The sequence below is a fragment of the Bufo bufo genome, chromosome 2 (assembly GCF_905171765.1).
Source record: "Bufo bufo chromosome 2, aBufBuf1.1, whole genome shotgun sequence".
Classification (NCBI taxonomy): domain Eukaryota; kingdom Metazoa; phylum Chordata; class Amphibia; order Anura; family Bufonidae; genus Bufo; species Bufo bufo.
Window position 1 is genome coordinate 397,254,814 of NC_053390.1, and position 27,927 is coordinate 397,282,740.

At 41.6% G+C, this 27,927-nt stretch overlaps 1 protein-coding gene across 3 annotated transcripts in view; it reads left to right on the plus strand.

The window, feature by feature from the left end:
• BNC2 (basonuclin 2) overlaps positions 1–27,927 on the plus strand; it is a 715,491-nt gene that overhangs the window by 134,652 nt on the left and 552,912 nt on the right. The window lies entirely within an intron of this gene.

Consider the following 27,927-nt stretch of genomic DNA (forward strand, 5'->3'; position numbering starts at 1 on the left):
CCCCTGAGCAAAGGGAACCTGAAAATTGTGACTTTGGGGTTTTCATAAGCTATAAGACATAATCATCCAAATTATAACAAATAAAGGCTTGAAATATCTCGCTTTGCATGTAATGAGTCTATCTCATATGTTAGATTCACCTTTTAAGTTGCATTACTGAAATAAATGAACTTTGCACAATATTGTAATTTTTCGAGTTTCACCAGTAAATTAATTTCACAAAAAATTATCTATCATAGCTCATTTATAGCTATGGTAGTATACCTACCTCAAGCTGAAAACACAGGGTCCACATCATCCACACATCCTCCTAATTTTATAGATTATTAGATTGAAAATATGGGAGGTTCTTCAAAATCTGAACCTCCAATGCCACTAGATGTAAGGTAGCTATCCTACAAGTCAATATTATGCTCCCTCCATAAGGAGAAATAGTACACAGGTGTCTGCAGATGAGTTACTGGCTTAGCAATTATAGACGTTATGTCTCAAGGCATGCTTAAAAGGTAAAGCATTGACTTATAGAATAGATACCTTACATCTGGTGGCATAAGAGGTTGTTTTCTTTTCTTTTTAAAAAGAGAGCTAATTTGCATACATTTTTCCCAGAGGAGGATTGCCTGGCATATAAAACTAGGCGCTCTCCATAAGGAAAAATAGTACCCTCCCACAAAATCCTGAATAAGGCCTGTCATCTAGTTAAGCTACTTCTTTCTGCTCTGCACTGATGAGGGGCAATCACCCAGAAATAGCTGTCTGCAGATGAGGTAGTGGCTTAACAATTATACAAGTTATGCCTCGAGGCCTGTTTAACAGGTTGACTGTTGACTTTAAGGGCGGTTACCTTACATCTGGTAGCATCAATGGTTCAGCTTTCTTTTCTTTTTTGAACGAGAGCTAATTTACTGTCAATTCTATTCTTTTGAAAACATGCAGATCCACAAACTACTATACTGCATGCGATCAATGTATGTAATTAGAATGAATGGATAAAGATGTTTAATGCTTCAAAGAAAGAAAGTTACTTTGCCTCTCTCTGGCAATGTGTTTATGACTAAAGGTCCTTTTACATGGACTGATTTTTCAGGCAATTATTGGGAATGAACCAAACATTCCCAATATGTTGATGAACGTCTGCTGAGATTAATGCTTCATTTACATGCAGAAATCACCTATGCTGTATGGGGACGAGCTTATCCTCATAAAAATTATTGTTCCTGGCCAGCAGATTAATGTTTAGACAGCACAATCTGCTTCTCAGATTTTTGGTGCTGACAGAACAACAGGATCACCTTATTGCTCATTCATCGGGTGATCGTTGGCACCTTTTACCCAGGCCACTTATCGGGAATGAGTGTTTCTGCAAATGCTCATCCTCAATAATGGACCTGATTATTGGTCCATGTAAAACTACCTTAAACTGCCTATGCCAGTCTTAATAGTATAGATGTAGTGAGCAGGACAAAGAAATAAGAAACCGAACAAACAGCAGGTGGCGCTATACAGATATATTTTATTGAATAACTCAGTGGCTATAGTAAATTTTTAATTACATGCAATTATAAAAGTATTCAGATGCAGGTGCTGGTTTGAAAGCTGTAGAATATTTTTCATGGGACAACCCCTTTAACATCATCACTGCCTTAGACCATCAGAGATTCAGATAATAGTCTTTACTGTTCTACACGTGGATGCTGTTTAATACTATTTGCGTGGTTGCTATATGACCTTGGATACCGCTTTATATAGTCCCGTTATATAGGGCTAAGGTGCTTCATGTTAATATTTATGTTATGCTGTCCTGTGTTTCCCAGCTTAGAGGGAACAGTTCCCAGGTAGCTATCTAAAAAAGCATAGAGGGAACATTGGGCATGACTTGTGGAGCCCAAAACAATGGAATAATATCAAATCATTTACTAGCCTAGGAGTAACAATGAACATGTGTATTATTCTTAGACCTATTTGTAAAAACAAACAAAAAATCTTTTGCTATATCTTCTAATACAGAGCCAGTTTTCTACATTGCATATTAAGTGCTGTTCTGAAGTTGATGCAGATGTCTGTAACATTATATGTAATGCAAGTCCAATTTTGGGCATGTACTGTAGTAAACTCAGCATGAATGTTGAAGCGTCATTATAAATGTACCGTATCTCTTTCCAGATGTGTCTTTTCAACTCAACAACCGATGTTGTGGTTTAGTGCAATACTAGGGTTCTATAGACTAGGTTATATTAATATTGGTAATGTTGAAGCCATTACTGAATGAAGTTACAATTTTACAAATTTAAAATTACTGTCCACTCCAAGGACTGTCTTTCTCAGCCATCCATGGGTTATATTAAACACTAAGACAAAGTGAGATAACAGCACTGGAAGAAACTGTCATGATTCTTAAAGGGGTTCTCTGGGCTACAGATATTGATGACCTATCCCCCACCGATCAGTTTTGAGTTGACACAGCAATAGTGTTGTACATTGAAAATGTGGTATATCACCCGAGGGCGATGTGAGACAGAAAGCGCTGGAATACACAATCAAAGCAACTAATCCTTAAATGTGGTAATATCAGTCAGTGCCAGCCTAATTAACTTGGCTGCTGGCTCCGAAAGTCAGTGTTTGGAGGATCGGTTTATATGATTATTGATATCTAGACATATGAGAAACAAGACTGGTATTAGTAGTAATGTTATTGTAACTACCTTGTTGTTCATCCAGAATGGACCTTTAATTGGTGGTCTGATGTGGCGTTCACGGTGGGTTGGTTGCCTTAGTGTTCTTCTGATGATACTGTTCCTTTAAATCGCGGCGTCCTCCTCGCTCACCTACCAGCAGCAGCGCGGCCCCGGCCGGAAGCACGCGCAGCGCGAGGGAGCTTGTTGGTGTGTTGCTCGGGAAACCGCTTGTGGTGACGTCACCGTTCAGAGTATAGGGGCCTCCGTAGGACAAAAAGCTGTCTTTCTCAGCCATCCATGGGTTATATTAAACACTAAGACAAAGTGAGATAACAGCACTGGAAGAAACTGTCATGATTCTTAAAGGGGTTCTCTGGGCTACAGATATTGATGACCTATCCCCCACCGATCAGTTTTGGGTTGACACAGCAATAGTGTTGTACATTGTATGGAGCCTGAGGCAGACAACTCCTTACACTGTTGTAGTGGTTGTGTCAAGGTACTGCAGCTCAGTTCCCATTCAAGTGAAGGTATGCAGATTCTGGAAACTACACAGAGTACAGAACTTTCTGCTTCCATACATGGATAGACTCTGGTGCCGTGGCAGCCTGAAACAACTGATCAGTGGGGGTTGCCTTGTGTTGGACCACCACTGATCTGATATTGATGACCTGTCCTGAGGATAAGTCATCATTATCTGTACCCTAGAGAACTCGTATTTTTTAATAGGCAGCAGATCGAAGTAAACAAAAGAGAAAAGGCATACATCATGTACGACAAGTGGATTTCAACTCCTGGCCAGGAACATATATAGCTAATAAACAAAACAAAAAATCGCATTTGTTTTGAATTTACCCAAAATTCAGATTCCAAAAGAAGACTAAGTTTTAGTGATTTGTACAAAACGATGTCTGCAACAATTTTATATCACAGTACTGAGAGGAGCTCAGCAGGGAATATGACAATAGAGAATTACATGAGCTCTGGCGGGGACATGGCCAGCCGGCTTGCCCATAATACCTTGCAGTCAGCCTAACAGCCAATTAAAAGGGACAATATAGACACGTGATAGGCACTATGTAAACTTTCTAGTGGAGACGCCATTCTTAGCTTGTTCACTGCTATGACAGGACACAGGAAGTCTCTGCCACAGACACAGCAATTTAGAAACACAAGTCAGTGAGTTTAGGTCTTATGGATTAGGAAGGTAATTTAGTTAGGTAGATTGAATTATTTGATAGAAAGACATGTTTTAGCACTAGGGACAGGATACAGTTATTTAAAGGGGTATTCAACAACAACAAAAAAAACTAAATCTACTAGCTGATAATGTTTTAAGCATCAAAATACACTAAACACTGGAGCCTTTATTTTTTTCTTCAAAACTATTTGCAAAGTTTCTACAATTAATAAATGTACAATAAAGGCCTCTTTCACATGGGTGTCCCGGATTTGCTCCGGATGCGTCGCATGTGCATTGCGGGAAACCTGTGCAAGTGCGCACGTAATTTCAGTCAGTTTTGACTGCAATTGCGTTGCATTGTTCAGATTTTATCGCGCGGGTGCAATGCGTTTTGCATGCGCGTGATAAAAAACTGAATGTGGTACCCAGACCCGAACTCGGACTTCTTCACTGAAGTTCGGGTTTAGGTTTGGTGTTCTGTAGATTTTATTATTTTCCCTTATAACATAGTTATAAGGGAAAATAATAGCAGTCTTAATACAGAATGCTTACTAAAATATTGATTGAGGGGTTAAAAAAAAATAATAATTAACTCACCTTATCCACTTGATCGCGCAGCCAGCATCGTCTTCTTTCTTCTTCTTTCAGGACCTGCAAAAGGACCTTTGATGACGTAATCGCACTCACCACGTGGTGAGCGCGGTGACGTCAGCGCAGGTCCTGCTGAATGAAGATAGAAGATTTCTATCTTCATTCAGCAGGACCTGCGCCGACGTCACTGCGCTCACCGCGTCGTGAGCGCGATTACGTCATCAAAGGTCCTTTTGCAGGTCCTGAAAGAAGAAAGAAGATGATGCCGATCAAGTTTTTTTTTTTTAACCCCTCAATCGACATTTTAGCAAGCATTCTGTATTAAGAATGCTATTATTTTCCCTTATAACCATGTTATAAGGGAAAATAATACAGTGAATTTACTGTAATGGGGTCCGGGGTTGCTCATCCCTATCATCTCCTAGCAACCATGCTTGCGATTTTCACGCAGCCCCATTCCTTTCTATGGGGCCTGCATTGCATGAAAAACGCAGAATATAGAGCATGCTGAAATTTTCACGCAACGCACAAGTGATGCGTGAAAAACACCGTTCATCTGCACAGCCCCATTGAAGTAAATGGGTCCGGATTCAGTGCTGGTGCAATGCGTTAACCTCACCATCATGCATCATCGGCAGCATGTATTTTTAGTGCAGTCGTGCAATCGTGCTTTTTTCCACAAAAAAAATTTGAAATGTTCGATGAATCTCAACATGACTTATTTTAGTCAGGTGGTGAGCTTTCTGTTGTTTTAGTTGACACAGTTAGTACTGATACAATTAATAAAATAAGAAAAGTCATAGCACATGTTTTTTGTATGTTTTGTGTTAATACCCAGATGAATTTACACTGTTCTGAAGAAAACATCAAATCACAAAAATCTGGCAACTAAAATGTAATGTTGATAAGTGCAGGATAATGCACCTGGGGCGTAAAAACCCAAGAGCAGAATATAAAATCAGTGATACAGTCCTAACCTCAGTGTCTGAGGAAAGGGATTTAGGGGTCATTATTTCAGAAGACTTAAAGGTAGGCAGACAATGTCATAGAGCAGCAGGAAATGCTAGCAGAATGCTTGGGTGTATAGGGAGAGGCATTACCAGTAGAAAGAGGGAGGTGCTCCTGCCGCTCTACAGAGCACTAGTGAGACCTCATTTGGAGTATTGTGCTCAGTACTGGAGACCCTATCTCCAGAAGGATATTGATACTTTGGAGAGAGTTCAGAGAAGAGCTACTAAACTAGTACATGGATTGCAGGATAAAACTTACCAGGAAAGATTAAAGGACCTTAACATGTATAGCTTGGAAGAAAGACGAGACAGAGGGGATCAGTGGCGGATCCAGAGCCTGGTCTCGGGAGGGGCACTTTCAGATTTTTTTTCTGTCCGCCGCCACAAAACAATGGTGCTTATAGAACAGACTACACAGTGTAGCGGTATACTGTATATTGTGTGGCACAGTGTAGGCTATATGTGTATAACAAACATATTTCACATGAAAACTTACAGTTACTTGGCTTGACCATTGGGGATCTCGGACACCACTTCAACACTTTGGCTGCTGGCTCGGCGGAGCTGATGTGTTTTATCCTAATGAGAAAGATTTCATAATAAGGATTTGGAGAATGGGCAGAGGGATAGCAGAGCAGGGAGAGGATGGTGCTGCTACTAGGGGGTCATACCATGGGGGAGTAATAAAGCCCACCATAATGTCCCCCCCAGTAGAAATAATGTGACAGTGCAAAAAATACCCCCTTGTAATGCCCCCAGTTGAGCTAATGTCCCCATAATGTGCCAGTATAAAATACCCCTATATAGTGCCCCTAGTAAATGCCCCCATAGTGCTCCACACCATCCTTCCTCCTAGTGCCCCCCATAATGTACCAGTATAAAATGCTCCAGTAGATGCCCTCAGTGTCCCCCATAATTTGCAAGTATAGAATACCCCTTCTTAGTGCCCCCGTAGATGACCCCATAGTACTCCTCTCCCCCCTTCCCTATAGTACCCACCATAATGTGTCCCAGTATAAAATTGTACTGTACAGAGCGCCCATATAAAATACCCCTTCTTTGTGGCCTCAGTAGATGCCCCTATAGTGCCCCCAATCATGTGCCAGTATTAACAGCCCCCCCATGTGCCAGTATTAACAGCCCCCCATGTGCCAGTATTAATAACAGCCCTCCATGTGCCAGTATTAATAACAGCCCCCCCGTGCCAGTATTAATAACAGCCCCCCGTGCCAGTATTAATAACAGCCCCCCTGAGCCAGTATTAATAACAGCCCCCCCCTGTGCCAGTATTAATAACAGCCCCCCCTGTGCCGTAATAATAACAGCCCCCCCCGTGCCAGTATTAATAACAGCCCCCCCGTGCCAGTATTAATAACAGTCCTCCCCTGTGCCAGTATTAATAACAGCCCCCCCCCTGTGCCAACAATAACAGCCCCCCCCTGTGCCAGCAATAACAGCCCCCCCATGCCAGTATTAATAACAGCCCCCCCCGTGCCAGCAATAACAGCCCCCCCCCGTGCCAGCAATAACAGCCCCCTCCCCCCCTGTGCCAGTAATAACAGCCCCCCCCTGTGCCAGTAATAACAGCCCCCCTCCCCCCTGTGCCAGTAATAACAGCCCCCCCTCCCCCTTGAGCCAGTAATAACAGCCCCCCTCCCCCCTGTGCCAGTAATAACAGTACCCCCTCCCCCCTGTGCCAGTAATAACAGTCCCCCTCCCCCTGTGCCAGTAATAACAGCCCCCCTGTGCGATTAATAACAGCAGCCCCCCCGCCAGTAAAAGTATTGTATATATAAAAAAAAAACCACGTACTTACCTCCATGTCAGCGATGCGATGCAGGCATCTTCCGGCCTGTGTCCCGCGCTGCATGGCTCAGGCGGCGCGATTACATCATCGCGCCACCTGCACCGGCCTCTGATAGCCTATCAGAGGAAGGGAAAGGAACACGCCTTTCCCTTCCCTGCCGCAGCGTAGACATCTGTATCGCTGTCCTGAGGACGGCGATACAGATGACCGGAGATGAGCGCTTCCACAATGGAAGCGCTCATCTCCCTGTGCCCCGCCGCCACCAGCTCGGGGGGGGGGCAATTGCCCCGTTGCCCCCCCCCCTGGATCCGCCACTGGAGGGGATATGATAGAAACTTTTAAATACATAAAGGGAATCAACAAGGTAAAAGAGGAGAGAATATTTAAAAGAAGAAAAACTGCTACAAGAGGACATAGTTTTAAATTAGAGGGGCAAAGGTTTAAAAGTAATATCAGGAAGTATTACTTTACTGAGAGAGTAGTGGATGCATGGAATAGCCTTCCTGCGGAAGTGGTAGCTGCAAATACAGTGAAGGAGTTTAAGCATGCATGGGATAGGCATAAGGCCATCCTTCATATAAGATAGGGCCAGCGGTTATTCATAGTATTCAGTATATTGGGCAGACTAGATGGGCCAAATGGTCCTTATCTGCCGACACATTCTATGTTTCTATGTTTCTATCAAAAACTTCAATAGCATTAATCCATACTTAAGACATATCATACTACAATTATTTAGCATAACATTTTCAGATCTCACCAGAGATGTTTGATTGGGTTCAAGTCAGGGCTGTGTTTGGGCCACTCAAGGACATTCACAGAGTTCTTCCTAACCCACTCTTGTGTTGTCTTGGCTATGTGCGTAGAGTCATTGTCCTGTCGGACGGTAAAGCTTCAACTCAGTATGAGATCCAGAGCACCCTGGATCAGATTTTCACTAATAACATCTCTGCACTTTGATCAGTGTTGAGGGAAAGCTGAATGGAGCAGTCTCCCTGTCCCATCTGCTGAAAAACACCCCCACAGCATGAAGCTGCCACAACTATACTTCACTGTAGGGATGGTATTGGGTAGGTGATGAGCAATGCCTGGTTTCCTCCAGACATGACACTTAGAATCGAGGTCAAAAAGTTCATTCAATTTTGGTTTTATCAGACCACAGAACCTTGTTTCTCACAATCTGAGAGTCCTTTATGTGATTTTTTTTGCAAACTTTCATTATTTATTTATTTATTTTTATATATATATTTTTTTTTTACCGATGAGAGGGTTCTTTCTGGCCACTCTGCCATAAAGCCCTTTTCCAGAAATGTGCCTCCACAAAATAATTTCTCTCAGCTCTACAGGCAGTTCTTTCCTCCTCATGACTTGTTTTTTTGCTCTGATATGCATTGTCAGCCGTGAGACCTTATATAGACATGGGTGTATCTATCCAAATAATATCCAGTCAATTGAATTTACCTCAGATGGGCTCCAATCAAGGTGTAGAAACATCTCAAAGATGATTATGAGAAATGGAAGTCCCCCAGAGCTAAATTTCATAGTAAGGCCTCTTGCACACGACCGTATGGCTTTTTCAGTATTTTGCGGTCCGTTTTTAACGGATCTGTTTTTCCGGGTTTTTGTTTCAGTAGTGTTTCCGTTCCATTTTGCTGTTCCATTTTTCCGTTTGATTTCCGTTTGTGATCCTTTTTTTGCGGATCGCAAACGGAAACAGAAGCAATCAATTATTTTTGAACAGTAAGTACATAAAAAAATTGGGCTGGGCATAAAATTTTCAATAGATGGTTCCGCAAAAAACGGAACGGATACGGAAGACATATGGATGCATTCCGTATGCATTCAGTTTTTTTGCGGAACCATTGACTTGAATGGAGCCACGGAACGTGATTTGCGGGCAATAATAGGACATGTTCTATCTTTGAACGGAAATATGGAAATGGAATTCATATGGAGTACCTTCCGTTGTTTTTGCGGACCCATTGAAGTGAATGGTTCCGCATACGGACCGCAAATGGAACACAAACGGAAAGAAAAAACGTTTGTGTGCAAGAGGCCTAAGTGTCATAGTAAAGGGTCTAAATACTTATGTCCAGGCAAATAAATTTTTTCCTTTTTAATAAATTTGCATACATTTCTAAGATTCGGTTTTTATTTATCGTATTTTTCGCTTTATAAGACACACTTTTTCCCCCCAAAAGTGGGGGGGGGAAATGTCCGTGCATCTTATAAAACTATTATGGAAGCGCTCACTAGTATGTATTAGGAGCAGAGAGCGAAGCGCCGCAAGCTCATGTAATACTTACTCTCCCTGGTCTGCGCCGCGGCTCATCTTCAGCTGTTGCACTCCCATCTTCCCAGCCTGCGCTGCACTGTCCTGACCCCGTACAGCGTCAGGACGTAGTGCCGCACTATGTTCTGACGCTACACGCAGTGCAGTGCAGCGCAGTGCAGCGCAGTGCAGTGCAGCGCAGCGCAGTGCAGCGCAGGCTGGGAGGATGGGAGCGCGACAGCTGAAGAAGAGCCGCTGTGCAGGACAGGTAAGATGATTTTTTATTTTAGTCTGATCTGAGGTCTGATTGGCTATTCTGAGGTCTAGGGGTACTGATGGGCTGATCTGAGGTCTGGGGGGAATGATGGGCTAATCTGAGGTCTGATTGGCTATTCTAAGGTCTAGGGGTACTGATGGGCTGATCTGAGGTCTGGGGGGAATGATGGGCTAATCTGAGGTCTGATTTGGGGTACTGATGGGCTAATCTGAGGTCTGATTGGGGGTACTGATGGGCTAATCTGAGGCCTAATGGGGTCTGATGGGCTAATCTGAGGTCTGATAACAGTCTGATGGGCTAATCTGAGGTCTTATAAGGCTCTGAGTGGGCTGATATGAGGTCTGATGAAAAATATTTTTTTCTAATTTTCCTACTCTAAAATCTGGGGTGTGTCTTATCATCTGGTGCGTCTTATAAGGCGAAAAATCCGGTATTTATTTTTATTAAGGTGGATTGAGTACGGATTGATGGAGGAAAATTTGAAATTTAAAAAAATGTTTTACCACAAGGCTGCAACTTATTAAAATGTGAAAAAAGTGAAAGGGTCTGAAGACTTTCAGAATGTACTATAATTCTGGTTAACAAAGACATAGGTGCATACAACGAACAAAACAAGATCGTTTAAAATAACTCATAAAAACAGACATTGCAGCTGATCTACCAAAGCAAATTCACCAGATCGTTACTTGTTTTAGGGCTACTACACACATACACATTTTTCTGATGTCTTTTTGCTGCCATAAAACAGCATGTGTTTTTTTCTTTTGAAAGATGATTTTTATTGCATATTCACTGTGATATTTTTAATTCACTCATGTTAAATGCGTTTTTTTCCTGCCCTTTTTATCTCATAGAGAAGAGTATGGAAACCCGCTTGAAAAAACCCCATTGCTACAACTTGTTTAATTTTACTGTGGTTGGCTTTCCATGACTTTAAACTTGTCCTGTGCAAGATAGGACACAAGTTCCAACCACTGCAGTTGTCGGCCTGTAGGCTGTTGTTTGCCTATAGGGAGAGACCTGCCAGTCAAGCTGACGTGAAGCTGGATAGTGGACTCCTCTCCTTGTTCCTGGTTCATTTTTAAACTTTGTATTATCTTAAGGGTCCATTCACACGTCCGTTGTTTCTTTCCTGATCTGTTCCGTTTTTTGCGGAACAGATCTGGACCAGTTCTGTACCCATTAATTTTCAATGGGTCCTGAAAAAAAATCTGACATTGAGCTGTCCGATTTTTTTCAGGACCCATTGAAAATGAATGGGTACAGATCTGGCCCAGATCTGTTCCGCAAAAAACGGAACAGATCAGGAAAGAAACAACGGACGTGTGAATGGACCCTTACACACTTTAGTGTTTCTGTGGACTTCCTTTCCATGCCTTCGCCCCGCAAAAGATAGGACATGTCTTATCTTTAGCTGTATCTTGTGGATCGCGGACCCATTCAAGTCAATGGGTCTGTATCCGCAGCACAGAGTGCGCACATGGCCAGTGCTGTATATTGTGGACCTACTGCTTATGGTCCACAATATGGGTACGGAGCCCTTTTGTTCTTGTGCATAAGGTTGTTCATTCTGGGAAATTCTGTTATCTCAAGCAATGCGTTTCCTGGACCGAACATACTTGTGTGAAATTAGCCTAAAACTTTGCTCTCTGTTCTAAGGCATCCCGATGACAGGTTGTCAAGTCAATGGGGCACCATGAAAGTCTGCAACTTAACTGCAACAAAACTCTCCTGGACACCATGCCTTTTTCCAGTTGCAGTGTGTCAATAAACTTCTAAAAATTCTACTCACTGCGAGTTAACAATCTGGTCATTGTGCTATTACCATATTGGCCAGAAGTTAAAATAAGCAGAATATGTAAACATATCCTTATACTTCTTCACTTCTTGGCTACAGAAAAGGCATACAAAACTGTAGTGTGTGAACAAGGCCTTTATTTTATAATTGAGTCATTAGTATTCATTTGTTAGAAGACATTACTTTCAAAGCCGTACGGCCATCTTTCATTCTCAGCATCACAAACAATGAAATTAGAGCATTTCACCCGCATTCATTTTACGCTGAAACTGGAAAATGAAATAATTCTGTGACAAGGTTGAACTGCAGTGTCAGACCGCGTGCTTTCTGCCAGTTGGATCGCACTCTTCTTTTTGTGTATTTATTTTTTGATAATCAAACCGTTTTAGCTTGGTGAATTTTAAATAAAACAAGCTGGAAAGAAAAACAGCAAAATATGCACTTGTTTGCTTAGTCTGAATTGGCGCTCAGGACTTTATAGCTCTCTCCAAGATGTTTTCTCCACCATGAAGAATACTATACACATTCTTTTTCAATGCTTCAGCCTTATTTATTATGACAGTGCATAGACAGAGCCATCTTAACACCATCAAGTACCAGATAGTGCGCCGCAGATGTCCATGTGTTTTGTCTAAATAAACATGGTTTCAAAATGGCAGCAGTAAGTCAGCTGATGGGCGCTCCTGTTTATTTTTTTATCTAGTGTAGCTTACGGTATATCTAGAAAGTAAAGCATTTTAAGACCTTTCTTGATTTTTTTTTACTCGTTTGACAGCCAAACATACTTAGATTTTGTGAAAAGACGTTTTAATGCATTAAAGAACTGATGATTCCTTATGGAGGAAGAATGTACCGGTCCATTTTACATTTGTTGTGGCTGGCAACTAGCTTTTAAAAAAAATGCATTAGCCGCGTGCTGGTGGTGTACTCGCTCCAGCTGCAGGGGATTAGGGCTTTGAGTGGGTCCGGGAAGTTTGGAATGTATTCTCTTTTAGCCGAGGATTTCTGTCCCCTTCCCCATTAACTCTTTATGGCTCAAGAATAAATAGCATGGCCGTAAATTAATATGGATTTTATTTTTTATTGCCACGTTTTTTTCTGATTGTATTTTTGAAAATAGCCTTTTATATTTTTTAACACAACTCATAATAATAGCACCAATAATAATGTATGACATGAAGTGTTGCTATCATTTGGCGCATTAGCAGTTTTGCCAACCATGTGTGAATTCATGGACAGTCTGTAAAAACAGGGGAACTTTTTTCTCTTGTCAAATTTTTGGTGGCAGTTTTTTTTTTTTTATCTAGACACAGGAGTGAGTACAAAAGAGAGGAGAAGTAGGGTACCTTCAAACATGGTAAATTTTGTTGCAAAACATTATTTATTTATTTTTTTATATTAGGCAGCTCTTTACAGACATTAGCATCACGCTGTCCCCAATGGGGCTAACAATCTAAGGGCTCATTGACACGACCGTGCCGTTTTTTGCAGTCCGCAAATTGCGGATACTCAAAAAACGCATGCCGCCCGTGTGCCTTCCGCAATTTGCGGAATGGAACAGGAGGCCCATTATAGAAATGCCTATTCTTGTCCGCAAAACAGACAAGTATAGGACATGCCTCATAATTTTTGCGGGCCACGGAACACAGCAACGGATGCGGACAGCACACAGAGTGCTGTCCGCATCTTTTGCGGACCCATTGAAATGAATGGTTCCGTATACTGACTGTATATGGAATCAAAATACGGCCCGTATACGTAAGGGCTCATGCACATGACCGTGCCTTTTTTTGCGGTCCGCAAAAAACGGATGCCGCCCGTGTGCCTTCCGCAATTTGCGGAACGGAACAGGAGGCCCATTATAGAAATGCCTATTCTTGTCCGCAAAATGGACAAGAATAGGACAGGACTCATAATTTTTGCGGGGCCATGGAACGAATGCTGACAGCACACAGAGTGCTGTCAGCATCTTTTGTGGACCCATTGAAATGAATGGTTCCGTATACGGAACGCAGAAAACGGCCCGTATACAGAATGCAAAAAACATTCGTGTGAACGAGCCCTAAGTTCCCTATCACTATGTCTTTGGAAGGAAACCCATGGAGAACATACAAACTCCATGCAGATGTTGCCCTTGTTTGGATTTGAACCTTGCACTCCAGCCATGCAAGACACCAGTGCTAACCACTGAGCCACTGTGCTGCCCCTGTTTGAGGTTGAAAATCTGTTCCATTCACTAAATGGGGTTGTTGTGGTGGGACTCACATGGCTTTCTGCATGACCCATTCAGATGAATGGAACTGATTTTCAGTCGCAGAAATTTTCTGCAGCAACCTTATACTCTGTACACAAGATATAGATTCATCTGAAAAAATCCATACCAAATATTGTGTGAATCCATGGCAAAATCCTATTGAATTACATGTGGATTTTTCATCACAGAACTTCGTAGATTTCACCCTGTGCAATACAAAGGGAGACATAAATCTGCAAAAATCTGTCTGTGAAATGGAAGATATATTGGTACTGATGGCTGGGGCATTGGAAAGATGATATCTATTTCAGACTTTTAAAGGGCCTCATTTGTGGCCCACATGTTGTAACCTACATCATTGGCAACTGGCAAGCTATATAACGTTGGTAGAGATACAGTTTATGTATGTACAGAGTTTATATTCTTTCTGTGCCACTTAGCGCCTTAACAACTTGCACCATACATGTATAAGGTAAGTTGGGACACTAAAGATGGCACCTGCTCATAACCTAGTGGTACCTGCTGTTTTACACTGCAGGCACAGCAGATGTGGACTTTTAACCCCTTCAGATGACCACATCATCTGAGAGGTCTGTTCTCCCAGGACCTAATGGCACCCTCACACCAAGATTAAGGGAACTGTTCAGTTGCTATGACAGCCTCCAGCTTTCTGAAGGCTCAGAGGCCTGTCATAGAGAAGTTCCTATCAGATCCTGCCTGTGGCAGGACTTGATAGGAGGGCACTAAATCTCCCATAGGCTGCACTGTTTAATTATTGCAGTCTATGGGAGAAGTGATCAGATGATTGCATGTAAGAGTCCCCTAGTGTAAAAAAGATTATAGATCCTGAGCATCACCGATTTCTCATACTATTAAAATATAAAATATTTGTCCCATATGATAAACGGTATAGTAGAAAAATAGTGCAGTGTTTGGGCTCTGGGCACTCTGTATTTATAGCAATGGTGCTTGTATGTGCAATGGCCAGGTTTGGGGTGGCTCCAATGCTATGCTTGGTACCCTAGACACCATCAAAGTGTCACCATGTGTTGCCACTCTCCAGAAGGGATAGTAAGGCATAGTGCCCCCAATGGGAAATAAGTCCAGAGAGTCAGGGATTTTTTTTACTGAAGGAACTCAAGTGCAAAACAAAACAGCCAGTCCACTGAACTGCCTTCTTCAGACCATGCAGTTCAACAATATGAAACAGAAAAAGTGTTAACAATTACATAAATCATAGTGCAACTTAATCCCTGAAAGCACAATAAAGTAGGAGTAGCCATAGAGGCAAGTGCCCACAAATGTTCATACTCCAAAGTACCCTTGCTCCAGGGCACTACATATACAGATATAGGCCTCATGCACACGACCATTGTTGTGTTCCGTTCCGCAAAATGGGGTTCCGTTGTTCCGTGATCCGTTTCCGTTTTTGTTTCCGTGTGTCTTCCTTTATTTTTGGAGGATCACCAGACATGAAGGAAAGTAAAAAAAAGTCTAAGTCAAGTTTGCCATACAAATGATATGCAAAAAAAAACGGACACGGACGCGGATGACAATCTTGTGTGCCTCCGCGTTTTTTCACAGTCCCATTGACTTGAATGGGTCCGCGAACCGTTTTCCATGAAAAAAATAGGACAGGTTGTATTTTTTTGACGGACTGGAACCACGGATCACGGACGCGGATGACATACGGTGCATTAGCCGAGTTTTCAACGGACCCATTGAAAGTCAATGGGTCCGCAGAAAATCACGAACAACGGACACGGAATAAAACAACGGTCGTGTGCATGAGGCCATAGGGTGATGAAGCCCACATTTCCCAGCAGAAGGCATCATATGCATGCCTTCAATTGCTGCATAGAACATGCAGGAGCAGTCAGCAGCACTTACAGATGGCTGTGACAATTCCTGCACTTTGTAACTCACACAAGGAAACCTGCTTTCTCTCTCTGTTTAGAAAATATTTGTGCCTTCTGTAAAGGTTGCTGACTGCTTCTGTCTTTCCTTTACAGCTAGTGAAAACAAACATATGATGCTGTTAGCTGGGAAATACAGTTCCCATCTGTAGGGGGGAAAGATAACACCTGGAGGCTGGACATGTGAGGGAGAAAAGATAGATGATATCTGTTGGGAGGAGGAATGACATTGCGGTGCGCAATGCACGGGCACCGACCATGGGGCAGCCGCTTACGGATCGCGGACCCATTCACTTGAATAGGGTCTACGGTCCGCACCGCAAAAAAGTAGTGCATGCACTACTTTATTGCGGTGCAGAGGCACGGCCAGAAACACCACGGAAGCACTCTGTAGTGCTTCCCATCAAGTGAATGGGTCCGCATCCGTGATGCGAAATGCACAAGGCTGGTGACCCGTGTATTGCGGAACCGCTGTATGCGGTCCGCAGCACAAGCACAGAGCCCTTACGTTCATGGGCATGAGCCCTAAAAGAAATCTCTGCTCCTTCTTCAAAAGCTTTGTCCTCCCAAGAACTTCCCTCAAGGTTTCATCTCTCCCTCAGGTATGAGCTCAGTCAGGTGTGATCTTTCCCTCCTTTCGAACTGTAGTTATAATTTCTATTATTTCCGGACTGCCTGCGCCTGCGCGATCATAAAGCTCCTGAGGCAACAGTGCTCAGATTACGTCACTGGGCTCGGCGCATGCCCAGTGACCAGGGGCATAGCTAATGGCTCATGGGCCCTGGTGCAAGAGTTTAGCTTTGGCCCCCCTTCCCTCAGTGCTTTGTGGCCAGGGAAGCACTTATCATTCGTGCTGCCTTAGGCCTCTTTCATACTACCGTATGGCTATTTCAGTGTTTTGCGTTCCGTTTTTCACGGATCCGTTGTTCCGTTTTTTTGTTTCCGTTGTGTTTCCGTTTCCATTACGTTTTTACATTCCGTTTTTACGTATGGCATATACAATATACAGTAATTGCATAGAAAATATTGGGCTGGGCATAACATTTTTAATAGATGGTCCCGCAAAAACGGAACGGATACGGAAGACATACGGATGCATTTCCGTATGTGTTCTGATTTTTTTGCGGACGCAGTGTCTTGAATGGAGCTACGGAACGTGATTTGCGGGCAATAATAGGACATGTTCTATCTTTCAACGGAACGGAAATACGGAAACGGAATGCATACGGAGTACATTCAGTTTTCTTTGAGGAACCATTGAACTGAATGGTTCCGTATACGGACCGTATACGGACCGTATATGGAACGCAAAAAACGGCCCACAAAACGAAAAAAAAAAAAACGGTAGTGTGAAAGAGGCTTTAAGCAAAAATTGAAACAAAATTCTTGCCCTAACCCCTTCCCTCCAGCCAGAGATGTAACTTGACCAGCATGCACTTTATATAATACCAGTGTCTTCTTATGCGGCACAAGGGTCTTTGGGCCCCCTCATGCTCCTGGGCCCGGTAGCCACTGCTATCTCTGCACCCCCTATAGCTACACCCCTGCCAGTGACACTTTTGAGGCTGTTGCCCTCAAGAGCTTTATGATCGCGCAGGCGCGGGCAGTCGGCGGCACTGCACCTGTGCCAGATTTCAGGCGGCCGATATGAAGAATAAAGTGGCGTATCTGGAAGATTAACGATGATGTAGCTGAAGGGGCGGCGCCACGTGCCTCGACTGTGGGAGGATATTTCTGGATCAGGAGGCGTGCTTGGGCTTTAAATTAAGGCGGGCTGGGCACTGCAGGGTGGCGTTACTGGGCTCCAGAGATGAAAAAAAAATGCCCCTCTGGGCACCTTCGAGGTTCATTTGCATAACAGAAAAAGAGATTTTTTATCAAAATGACAACACGAAATGAAGAAAGAAGACCACTGCAGGAAATAAGGTAGTTTATTGAACATGGCAATGGTGACAGCTTAAGGCTACTTTCACACTTGCGTTATTCTTTTCCGGCATAGAGTTCCGTCACAGGGGCTCTATACCGGAAAAGAACTGATCAGGTATGTCCCCATGCATTCTGAATGGAGAGTAATCCGTTCAGTTTGCATCAGGATGTCTTCAGTTCAGTCGTTTTGACTGATCAGGCAAAAGAGAAAACCGTAGCATGCTACGGTTTTATCTCCGGCTAAAAAAACTGAAGACTTGCCTGAATGCCGGATCCGGCATTTTTTCCCATAGGAATGTATTAGTGCCGGATCCGGCATTCAGAATACCGGAATGCCGGATCCGTCCTTCCGGTATGCGCATGCGCAGACTGAAAAAAAGGTGAAAAAATAAATGCCGGATCCGTTTTTGCCGGATGACACCGGAAAGACGGATCCGGCATTTCAATGCATTTTTTCGACTGATCAGGCATTTTTAAGACTGATCAGGATCCTGATCAGTCTTACTAATACCATCAGTTAGCATACATTTTGCCTGATCCGGCAGGCAGTTCCGGCGACGGAACTGCTTGCCGGATCTCTCTGCCGCAAGTGTGAAAGTAGCCTAAAATGATAAAACCAGGTGATAGATTCCCTTTAAAGTTTTCCGGTATTGAGTTCCGTGCTAGGGGCTCTATACCGGAAAAAAACATTTTATGCTAATGTTGTCTGAATGGAGAGCACTCCGTTCAGGATGCATCAGGATGTCTTCAGTTCAGTTTCTTTTACGGTATTTGGCCAGAGAAAATATCACAGCATGCTGCGGTATTTTCTCCGTCCAAAATTCCAGAACACTTGTCTGATTGCCAGATCCGGCATTAATTTCCATTAAAATGTATTAATGCTGGATCCGGTATGATGACACCGGAGAGACAGGTCTGGTATTGCAATGCATTTGTCAGATGGATCCGAATCCGGAAACAAATTATATCCGTTTGCATACGGATTACCGGATCCGGCAGGCAGTTCCGGCAACGGAACTGCCTGCCGGATTCTTCTAACGCTAGTGTGAAAGTACCCTTACAGTACAGCACACTATATTCATAGTGTGGCATGTTGTCAAATTAATAATTGGTAGATGTGTAATTTGTGCTCAATATGAAAATGCTGTATATACACTGTGTGGCTGTGTTCATCATTCTGTATTGTCCTGTTATATGTACTATGTTGGGCCTTATTGTGTAGAACCTTTATTTTGTGTGTGACTAAATTTGCCCTTAGTTTAGATCTGCTATTTCCTCACTGTAGGATTCTGACTTCTCTATAGGAGTATGGTATTTGTGCTCTTTCTACTATTACTTGCACCTCTTATCATCATAATATTTGCACTGTATGGCCTCATGCACACGGCCGTTGTTTGGGTCCGCATCCGAGCCGCCGTTTCTGCGGCTCGGATGCGGACCCATTCACTTCAATAGGGCCGCAAAAGTGTAGCCACTTTGCTGTGTTCGATCAGGCTAGTTATTCTTGTATGGAATTCCTTACTTTCTAGAGGTGTAAACATTCTCTTTTGACTTTCATTGGGTGAATCGGAGCCTATGGATACATTTCACATATGCACTGGGGTCTTTCCCAGGAAATACGACAAATGTACACTGGAAAATGTGTGAAAGCAGCCGGAGTATATTGATTTCATACATGAATATTTTTGCACAACTTGCCTAGGGCACAAAGCTACCTCTTCCCAGCCCTGCTCAGTTATCCCATCAGTTGTAATTAGCAATTTCCAATACAATTAGTGCTGCATCTATTAATGAAAGTTTTTTTTTAAAACAAATAGAAATTCTAAAATATGAAATTGAAAACTCTACGGTGGACAAAACAGTAAAAATGAATGGCTTCTCTTGAACAGATCCATTCATTTGTAGGAAAAGTAAAAAGCCCTTATACAAGATGACAGACCAGTCTCTGCATGCAAACAAACAAAACAACAAAATGGATCAAAGTTTTATTATTTATTTGAAAGTGCTATTAATTCCATGGCGCTGTACATCGAGGGGTTACACATTCATAATATAAAATAAAGTACAATACACAAGAAACTATTAACAGACTGGTATAGAGGGAGAGAGGACCCTGCGCATAAGAGCTTACAATCATATCAATAAATGACTACAGGAGTCTGTCCTTCAATATAACCCTAGGTCAGGATTAGGGTTTGGCTAGTGGTATGTCAGTATGTCATCCTAAAATAAATGACATGAATGGGCAGTATGGTGGCTCAGTGGTAAGCACTGGTGCCTTGCAGCACTAGGATCTTAGTTTGGTTTTCAGACATTTTTTTCTTTCCAATTGAGAAGTCTATGGGAAAACATCTGAAAAAACACCATACCCAGAGCATGCTGCAATGACATAAAAAAAAATTAAAAAAAGGAAGCAAACAGCACGTGAAAACATTTGTAGTGTTTTTCAGAATTTCCTATTGATGACTAGCGCTGACAAAAAAGTGACTTTTTTAAAGCCATGATGTGAAACAGGTTATATTGAACTCAATGGATCATTCATGAAATGCAGAGCCATGCAATGTCCTCCAGAGGGATCTTTCTTCTCCAGAACAGGAGAACCCCTCCATTAACCTATAAGGCCTCTTGCACACGAACGTGCCGTGTTTTGTGGTCCGTAAATTGCGGAACAGACGGCCCATTATAGAAATGCCTATTCTTGTCCGCAAAACGGACAAGAATAGGACATGCTCTATAATTTTTGCGGGGCCACGGAACGGAGCAGTGGATGCGGAATGCGGAATTGAATGGGTCCGCACCCGAGCCACAAAAAATGCGGATCAGATGCGGAACCAAACCACAGTCGTGTGCAAGAGGCCTAAGGGCTCATTCACACGGCCGTTGCCCCTCCGTTGCCATATTGCAGTCCGCATATGGCGGGTCCGGAATACACGGTGCACCGGGCCGGATTTGGGTCTGTAAGTCTAGAGATGCGGTGCGGAACGGAAGCATGGAACGGAACCCTACAGAAGCACTACGGAGTGCTTCCGTGGGTTCCGTTCTGTGCCTCCGCACCGCAAAAAGATAGAACTTGCTCTATCGTTTTGCGGAACGGACGGATCGCGGACCCCATTCAAGTGCATTGCAGACTGCAATTTGCGGTCCACAGCATGGGCACGGAGGGGCAACGGTTGTGTGAACAAGCCCTAACTCTGTAAGGCAGGATTTGCACATAGTGGGGGATTTATCAAGACTGCCATTTTCAATGCCGGTATTGATATCCCCTGTGCTGCCAGAGGATGCATTTATGACGAGGTGCACACCTTTTCTTAAGTTAAGCACATCCCCCAGCAGTCCGTGCTCCTAGAATGATATCTACACCGGCTCTTATCTGGCGTAGATTTCCCTTATGCCAGAAGAGTGGCATAAATGATGATAAATAGTCTAGGACTAATGGCCCAGCCTGTAACCCTGTCCACGATAGCCTACCTTTTCATAAAGTAGAGAGGGCAGTGTAGAAATGACAGTTGAACAAAAATGTTTGCCCAAGTGCCCTTTAAAACCCAGGGTTTGTGGCTCCCCAATAGTTTTTTTTTGCCATCACCAGTTGTTAGCTCAAAGTCTATAGGAAATATGAAATGCAGAACACACGTGTTTTTTTCCCAGTAGCATTTTTTTTGTGTTGGGATGTTTTTTACGTCTATGATTTTTTCAACACAACATGTTGAAGCAGTGGCATTTTTTGGTGTTCAGATTCCTTTCTCTGTAGGTAAAAAAAATTGAAAAAAAATTTGTTAACACAAAATGACATTAAAAAAAGCCATAACAATGCATGCAATATGCAAAAACAAAAAAAACAAAATCAAGTGCTTTTTTATCATTTTTGTTGGCGTTTTCTAAACCAGTCATTTCCCTATTAGTCTTCATTGTCACTGCACAAGATATCAGCTCTGATATTTCTCCTGTTCATGTATACATATTACGTAAGATCATAACCTTTGTTTAAAAACCCTTCTTTACTCTAGGCTTTTTCCAATTTTTTAAATGTGTTACATACTGTCCTATTGCCATCGGCAATTTATAGCCAACTGCGGATATACAGTGTGAGAACATTTCTGTATATCACTTTTTTTTTTTATCATAATTTTTCTGAAGAAACTGGCGTATTTACATAATGAAGGTTCATACTTCATGTTTCCTATAAAATGTTACTATGTCCTTTAGTCTTGGCCACACCAGTCAAGCTTCAATATGCAGACTGTTAATGAAAGGTGTGTATATTTTGATATTTTTTTTCAACCCTCCGAAATGCTTGGCACAAAGGCTTACTTTCTGCTGGGCTTTTGAAATTCAGCTCCCATGCCAGCAAGCAGTTTAGTGGCAGGAAGTCCTTATTCGTACAGCAGTCATGAACTGGTAAACTGGAAGCATCTGTAAAAAGGTAAAGAGGATATCAGCTTTCTGAAAGTTTGGCTCCAGAGTAATGAGGTGCAAATGATAGCGCAGCACCTCCAGCACCCACCCCTCCCGTGGTGTGAGAATATTGCCGCTAATGAACATTAATATAGAGAGCCCAGTTAATATCATACAGAACATGGAAACCTTTGAAATCATTTCCTCAGTTTACGAACCATTTCAACGGCAGACAGAAATCTCTGCCGCTCCTATAGCTGGCTTGTACCATTGCAGACAGTTTTACAGAACTGTGTCGCTCATGCTTTTCTAATATGATCATCCCTACTATTTGTATTTGTGCCATGCATATTGATAGATTATTGATTATAGATATTTAGAATATTTCCAAGCCTTGCAATTCTTTCTATTTTCTTACAGCATAAAATATATTATTGGAAATACTTAAAAAAATCATTGGATGCTGACTGCAGTATTGACACACTCTGGGTTTTGTCTAATAGAATTGAATACAATTGTCATGCAGTTCATTTGGCTTCTGGATCCAGTTTTCAACAGCGTGACCATGGGTTACCAAAAAGTATTTTGGGCTGCAAACCACAAAGTTACCTTCTGTGTGCATTCCATATTTTTCACACTTTTCTCATCTGCAATGTGGGCCACAATAGAATATGTTCTATAATTTGCGGAATGGCCTCACGGATCTGCAAAAAAAAATTAAAATAATGTGTGCATAGCCCCATAGAAATGGATCAGGGTGCCATCTACAAAAAATGCAGATAGCACATGAATGAAAAATATGTTCATGAGGCCTAAGATGGTTTCTACTGTAGATAGCTCTTGTCTATCAGGCTGCAAGGTTGTGGCCATCATCAAACTGGGACCCTTGATACCCTTACCTATCATACCAGAAAGTGGTCCGACTCGTTGCACTCTATCTTTCATTTTTTTGGAAAAAAAAGGAAAGAAAAAAAATTGGCAAGTGAGAGATCACCTTAATTAACTCCAGATAACCTATTAGGACATATGGTAATGGGTTATCCAAAGTAAATATAAATAAGTAAGAATTTCATATTTGCATAATTCTATGGCCATAGAATCTGTAGTCACACCCTTGCCTTAGAGCCTGAAGCTGTCTAGTGGTGACCCAGTGCCATGAAAGAGGAGGGCAGTAATATAAGTGTTGTATAATTGTTTGGGGTCAGATTCAGATTTTGCATAAATACAGTAGCTTCAGTCTACTCCTTTGATCTCATAAGGGTGTTGGAAACTCTAAATATGTAAACTGCAAAGGGAAAATGTCACTATACAAATCCTTTACAGATAACTAAGATACTGGAGGCATCTATATCTGCTATAAGAATGCCTGGACAATGGAGGAGGACAAAGATTGCATGCAGTATATGCAACGTTTTCTGAGACCTCTTGGCCACTGAGAAGAGACCTCATGTTACCAAGATTAGCATTTTTCAAAACTCACAAGCATCTTATTAATTTTTATAGATGCCTTAGGCTACATTCACACGTCAGTATTTTTCTATAATCCGATTTTCTGTCCGTTTTTTGCGGATCCGTTGTTCCTGAAAATGTTTCCGTATGTCATCCATATGTCATCCGTTTTTTGTGTATAAATTTCAATAAGCAAATAAAGTTGTTTGGATTTCTTGAAAAAAATAAAATAAAAAATTTAAATGTAATTTCCAGGAACGGATTCCGTATAAAACGGATGACATACGGAATGACATCCGTATGTCTTCCGTTTTTTGCGGATCCATTGACTTTGTATTGTACCAGGATCCGATTTTTCAGGAAAAGAATAGGACATGTTTTATATTTAAACGGACATGCGGAACGGAACAACGGAAACGGACAGCACACATTGTGCTGTCCGTTTTTTTCCAGGACCCATTGAAAATGAATGGGTCCAGATCTGGTCCAGATCTGTTCCAGAAAAAACAGAACAGATCAGGAAAGAAAAAACGGACGTGTGAATGGACCCTTAAATGAAAAGATTTATCTTGTGAAATGCTTAATTTGCTCAGATATATATCTTTAACCCCTTAAGGACACGGCCATATTTCACCTTAAGGACCAGGCCATTTTTTTGCAAATCTGACATGTATCACTTTATGTGTGAATAACTTTAAAACACTTTTACTTATCCAGGCCATTCTGAGACTGTTTTTTCGTCACATATTGTACTTCATGACACTGGTAAAATGGAGTAAAAAAAAAAAATTATTATTTATAAAAAAATTCCAAATTTACCAAAAATTTGGAAACATTAGATAATTTCCAAATTTCAATTTCTCGACTTCTATAATACATAGTAATGCCTTTCAAAATAGTTACTAATTTACATTCCCCATATGTCTACTTCGTGTTTGGATCATTTTGTAAATGCCATTTTATTTTTTGGGGACGTTAGAAGGCTTAGAAGTTTAGAAGCAAATCTAGAAATTTTTCAGAAAACTTCTAAAACCCACTTTTTCAGGACCAATTCAGGTCTGAAGTCACTTTGTGAGGCTTACATAATAGAAACCACCCAAAAATGACATCATTTTACAAACTACACCCTCAAGGTATTTAAAACTGATTTTACTAACTTTGTTAACCCTTTAGGTGTGCCACAAGAATTCATGGAAAATAGAGAGAAAATTTCAAAATGTCAAATTTCTATTTGAATCCATTTTTTCCATTTACAAACCAAGGGTTAACAGCCAAACAAAACTCAATATTTATGGCCCTGATTCAGTAGTTTACAGAAACACCCCATAAGTGGTCGTAAACTTCTGTACGGGCACATGGCAGGGCACAGAAGGAAAGGAATGCCATACGGTTTTTGGAAGGCAAATTTTGCTGGACTGTTTTTTTGATACCATGTCCTATTTAAAGCCCCCTGATGCACCCCTAGAGTACAATTTCCAAAAAAGTGACCCCATTTTGGAAACTACGGGATAGAGTGGCAGTTTTGTTGGTACTATTTTAGGGTACATATGATTTTTGGTTGCTCTATATTACACTTTTTGTAACAAGGTAACAAGAAATAGCTGTTTTGGCACCGTTTTTATTTTTTGTTATTTACAACATTCATCTGACAGGTTATATCATGTGGCATTTTTATAGAGCAGGTTGTCACGGACGCGACAATACCAAATATGACAAAGTTTTTTAGTTGTTTGTTTCAGTTTTACATAACAAAGCATTTAAAAAAAAAAAGATTCTTTAGTGTCTCCACATTCTGAAAGCCGTAGTTTTATTTATTTTTTGGGCGACTGTCTTGTGTAGGGGCTCATTTTTTGGGGGATGAGATGACGGTTTGATTGGCACTATTTTGGGGTGCGTATGACTTTTTGATCGCTTGCTATTTCACTTTTTGTGATGTAAGGTAACAAAAAATGGCTTTTTTTGCAGTTTTTTATGTAATTTTTTTACGGTAATCACCTGAGGGGTTAGGTCATGTGATATTTTTATAGAGCAGGTTATTATGGATGCGGTGATACCTAATATGTCTGCTTTTTTATTTATATTTTACACAATGATGTCATTTTTGAAACAAAGAAAATCATGTTTTAGTGTCTCCATAGTCGGAGAGCCATAGTTTTTTCAGTTTTTGGGCGATTATCTTGGGTAGGGTATGATTTTTGTGGGATGAGATGACTGTTTGATTGGGACTATTTTGGGGTGCGTATGACTTTTTGATCTCTTGCTATTTCACTTTTTGTGATGTAAGGTGACAAAAAATAGCTTTTTTTTACACTGTTTTTAGTTTTAGTTTTTTACGGTATTCACCTGAGGGGTTAGGTCATGTGATATTGTTATAGACCAGGTTATTATGGACGCGTCGATACCTAATATGTCTGCTTTTTTTTTATTTATGTAAGTTTTACACAATGATTTAATTTTTTAAACAAAAAAATTCATGTTTTAGTGTCTCCATAGTCTGAGAGCCATAGTTTTTTCAGTTTTTGGGCGATTATCTTCGGTAGGGTATGATTTTTGTGGGATGACATGATGGTTTGATTGGCACTATTTTGGGGTGCGTATGACTTTTTGCTCGCTTGCTATTACACTTTTTGTGATGTAAGGTGACAAAAAAACTTTTTGTGACGTAAGGTGACAAAAAAAGGTGATGTAAGTCAACAATTCTTAATCATAGGTCTTCTGAGAGCTCTTTTGTGTGAGGCATCATTCACATCAGGCAATGCTTCTTGTGAAAAGCAAGCCCAGAACTGGTGTGGGTTTTTATAGGGCAGGGCAGCTGTAACCAACACCTCCGATCTCATCTCATTGATTGGACTGCAGTTGGCTCACACCTCACTCCAATTAGCTCTTGTAGATGTCATTAGTCTAGGGGTTCACATACTTTTTCCACCTGCACTGTGAATGTTTACATGGTATGTTCAATAAAAACATGGTAACATTTAATTCTTTGTGTGTTATTAGTTTAAGCAGACTGTGATTGTCAAATGTTGTGACTTAGGCTACTTTCACACGAGCGTTCGGGTGTCCGCTCGTGCGCTCCGTTTGAAGGGGCTCACGAGCGGCCCCGAACGCATCCGTCTGTCCCTAATGCATTCTCAGTGGAGGCGGATCCACTGAGAATGCATCCGCCTGCCAGCGCTCAGCCTCCGCTCCGCTCAGTGAGCGGACACCTGAACGCTGCTTGCAGCGTTCGGGTGTCCGCCTGGCCGTGCGGAGGCGAGCGGATCCGTCCAGACTTATAATGGAAGTCAATGGGGACGGATCCGCTTGAAGATGACACCATATGGCTCAATCTTCAAGCGGATCCGTTCCCCATTGACTTTCAATGTAAAGTCTGAACGGATCCGCTCAGGCTACTTTCTGACTTAGAAAATTTTCTAAGTAATAATGCAGACGGATCCGTTCTGAACGGATGCAAACGTCTGCATTATCGGAGCGGATCCGTCTGATGAAACATCAGACGGATCCGCTCCGAACGCTCGTGTGAAAGTAGCCTTAGATGAAGATCAGATTACATTTTATGACCAATTTGTGCAGAAATCCATATTATTTCAAAGGGTTCACATACTTTTTCTTGCAACTGTATTTTGATGGATTGGTTTACGTGCACCATGTTGGTATTGCACAGTCTCTGGGGTACCAGTATAACTATTTTCTGACAGCCATACATTTTTCTCTGTGAGAGGACTTATTTTTGCAGGATGAGTTGCCATCATCAATGATTCTATTTTGGGGCACATACTTTTGGATCACTTTTTATTTTGCTTTTTGGGAAGCAGGATAAAGTAAATACAGCAATTCTGTCATTGCTTTTTCGGTTTTGTTGTTGCGGCGTACACGCTTGGTATTACACTTTTTGTGAAGCAAGGTGACCAAATTTGGCTGTTTTGGCACAGTTTTTATTTTTTATTTTTTTTACAGCATTCACCTGAGGAGGTAGATCATGTGATATTTTTATAGAACAGGTTGTTTTCAGATGCGGTAATACCTAATATGTCTATTTTTTTTTATTTTTGTTAAGTTTTTCACAGTAGAAGCATTTTTTTTTAAATTTGCCATTTTTGCCTTGTTGCCATTTTCTGAGAGCCATATATATTTTTTTTTAATGCGTTTGTCTTATGTAGGGGCTCATTTTTCGTGGGATCAGATGATGGTTTGATTTGTACCATTTTGGGGTACATAAGACTTTTTGGTCACTTGGTATTACACTTTTTGTGAAGCAAGGTGACCAAAAAATGTTTGACACTGTTTTTATTTATTTATTTTTATGGTGTTACCCTGACAGGGTGGATAATGTCATATATTTACAGAGCTGGTAGATATGGACGTGGCGATACCTAA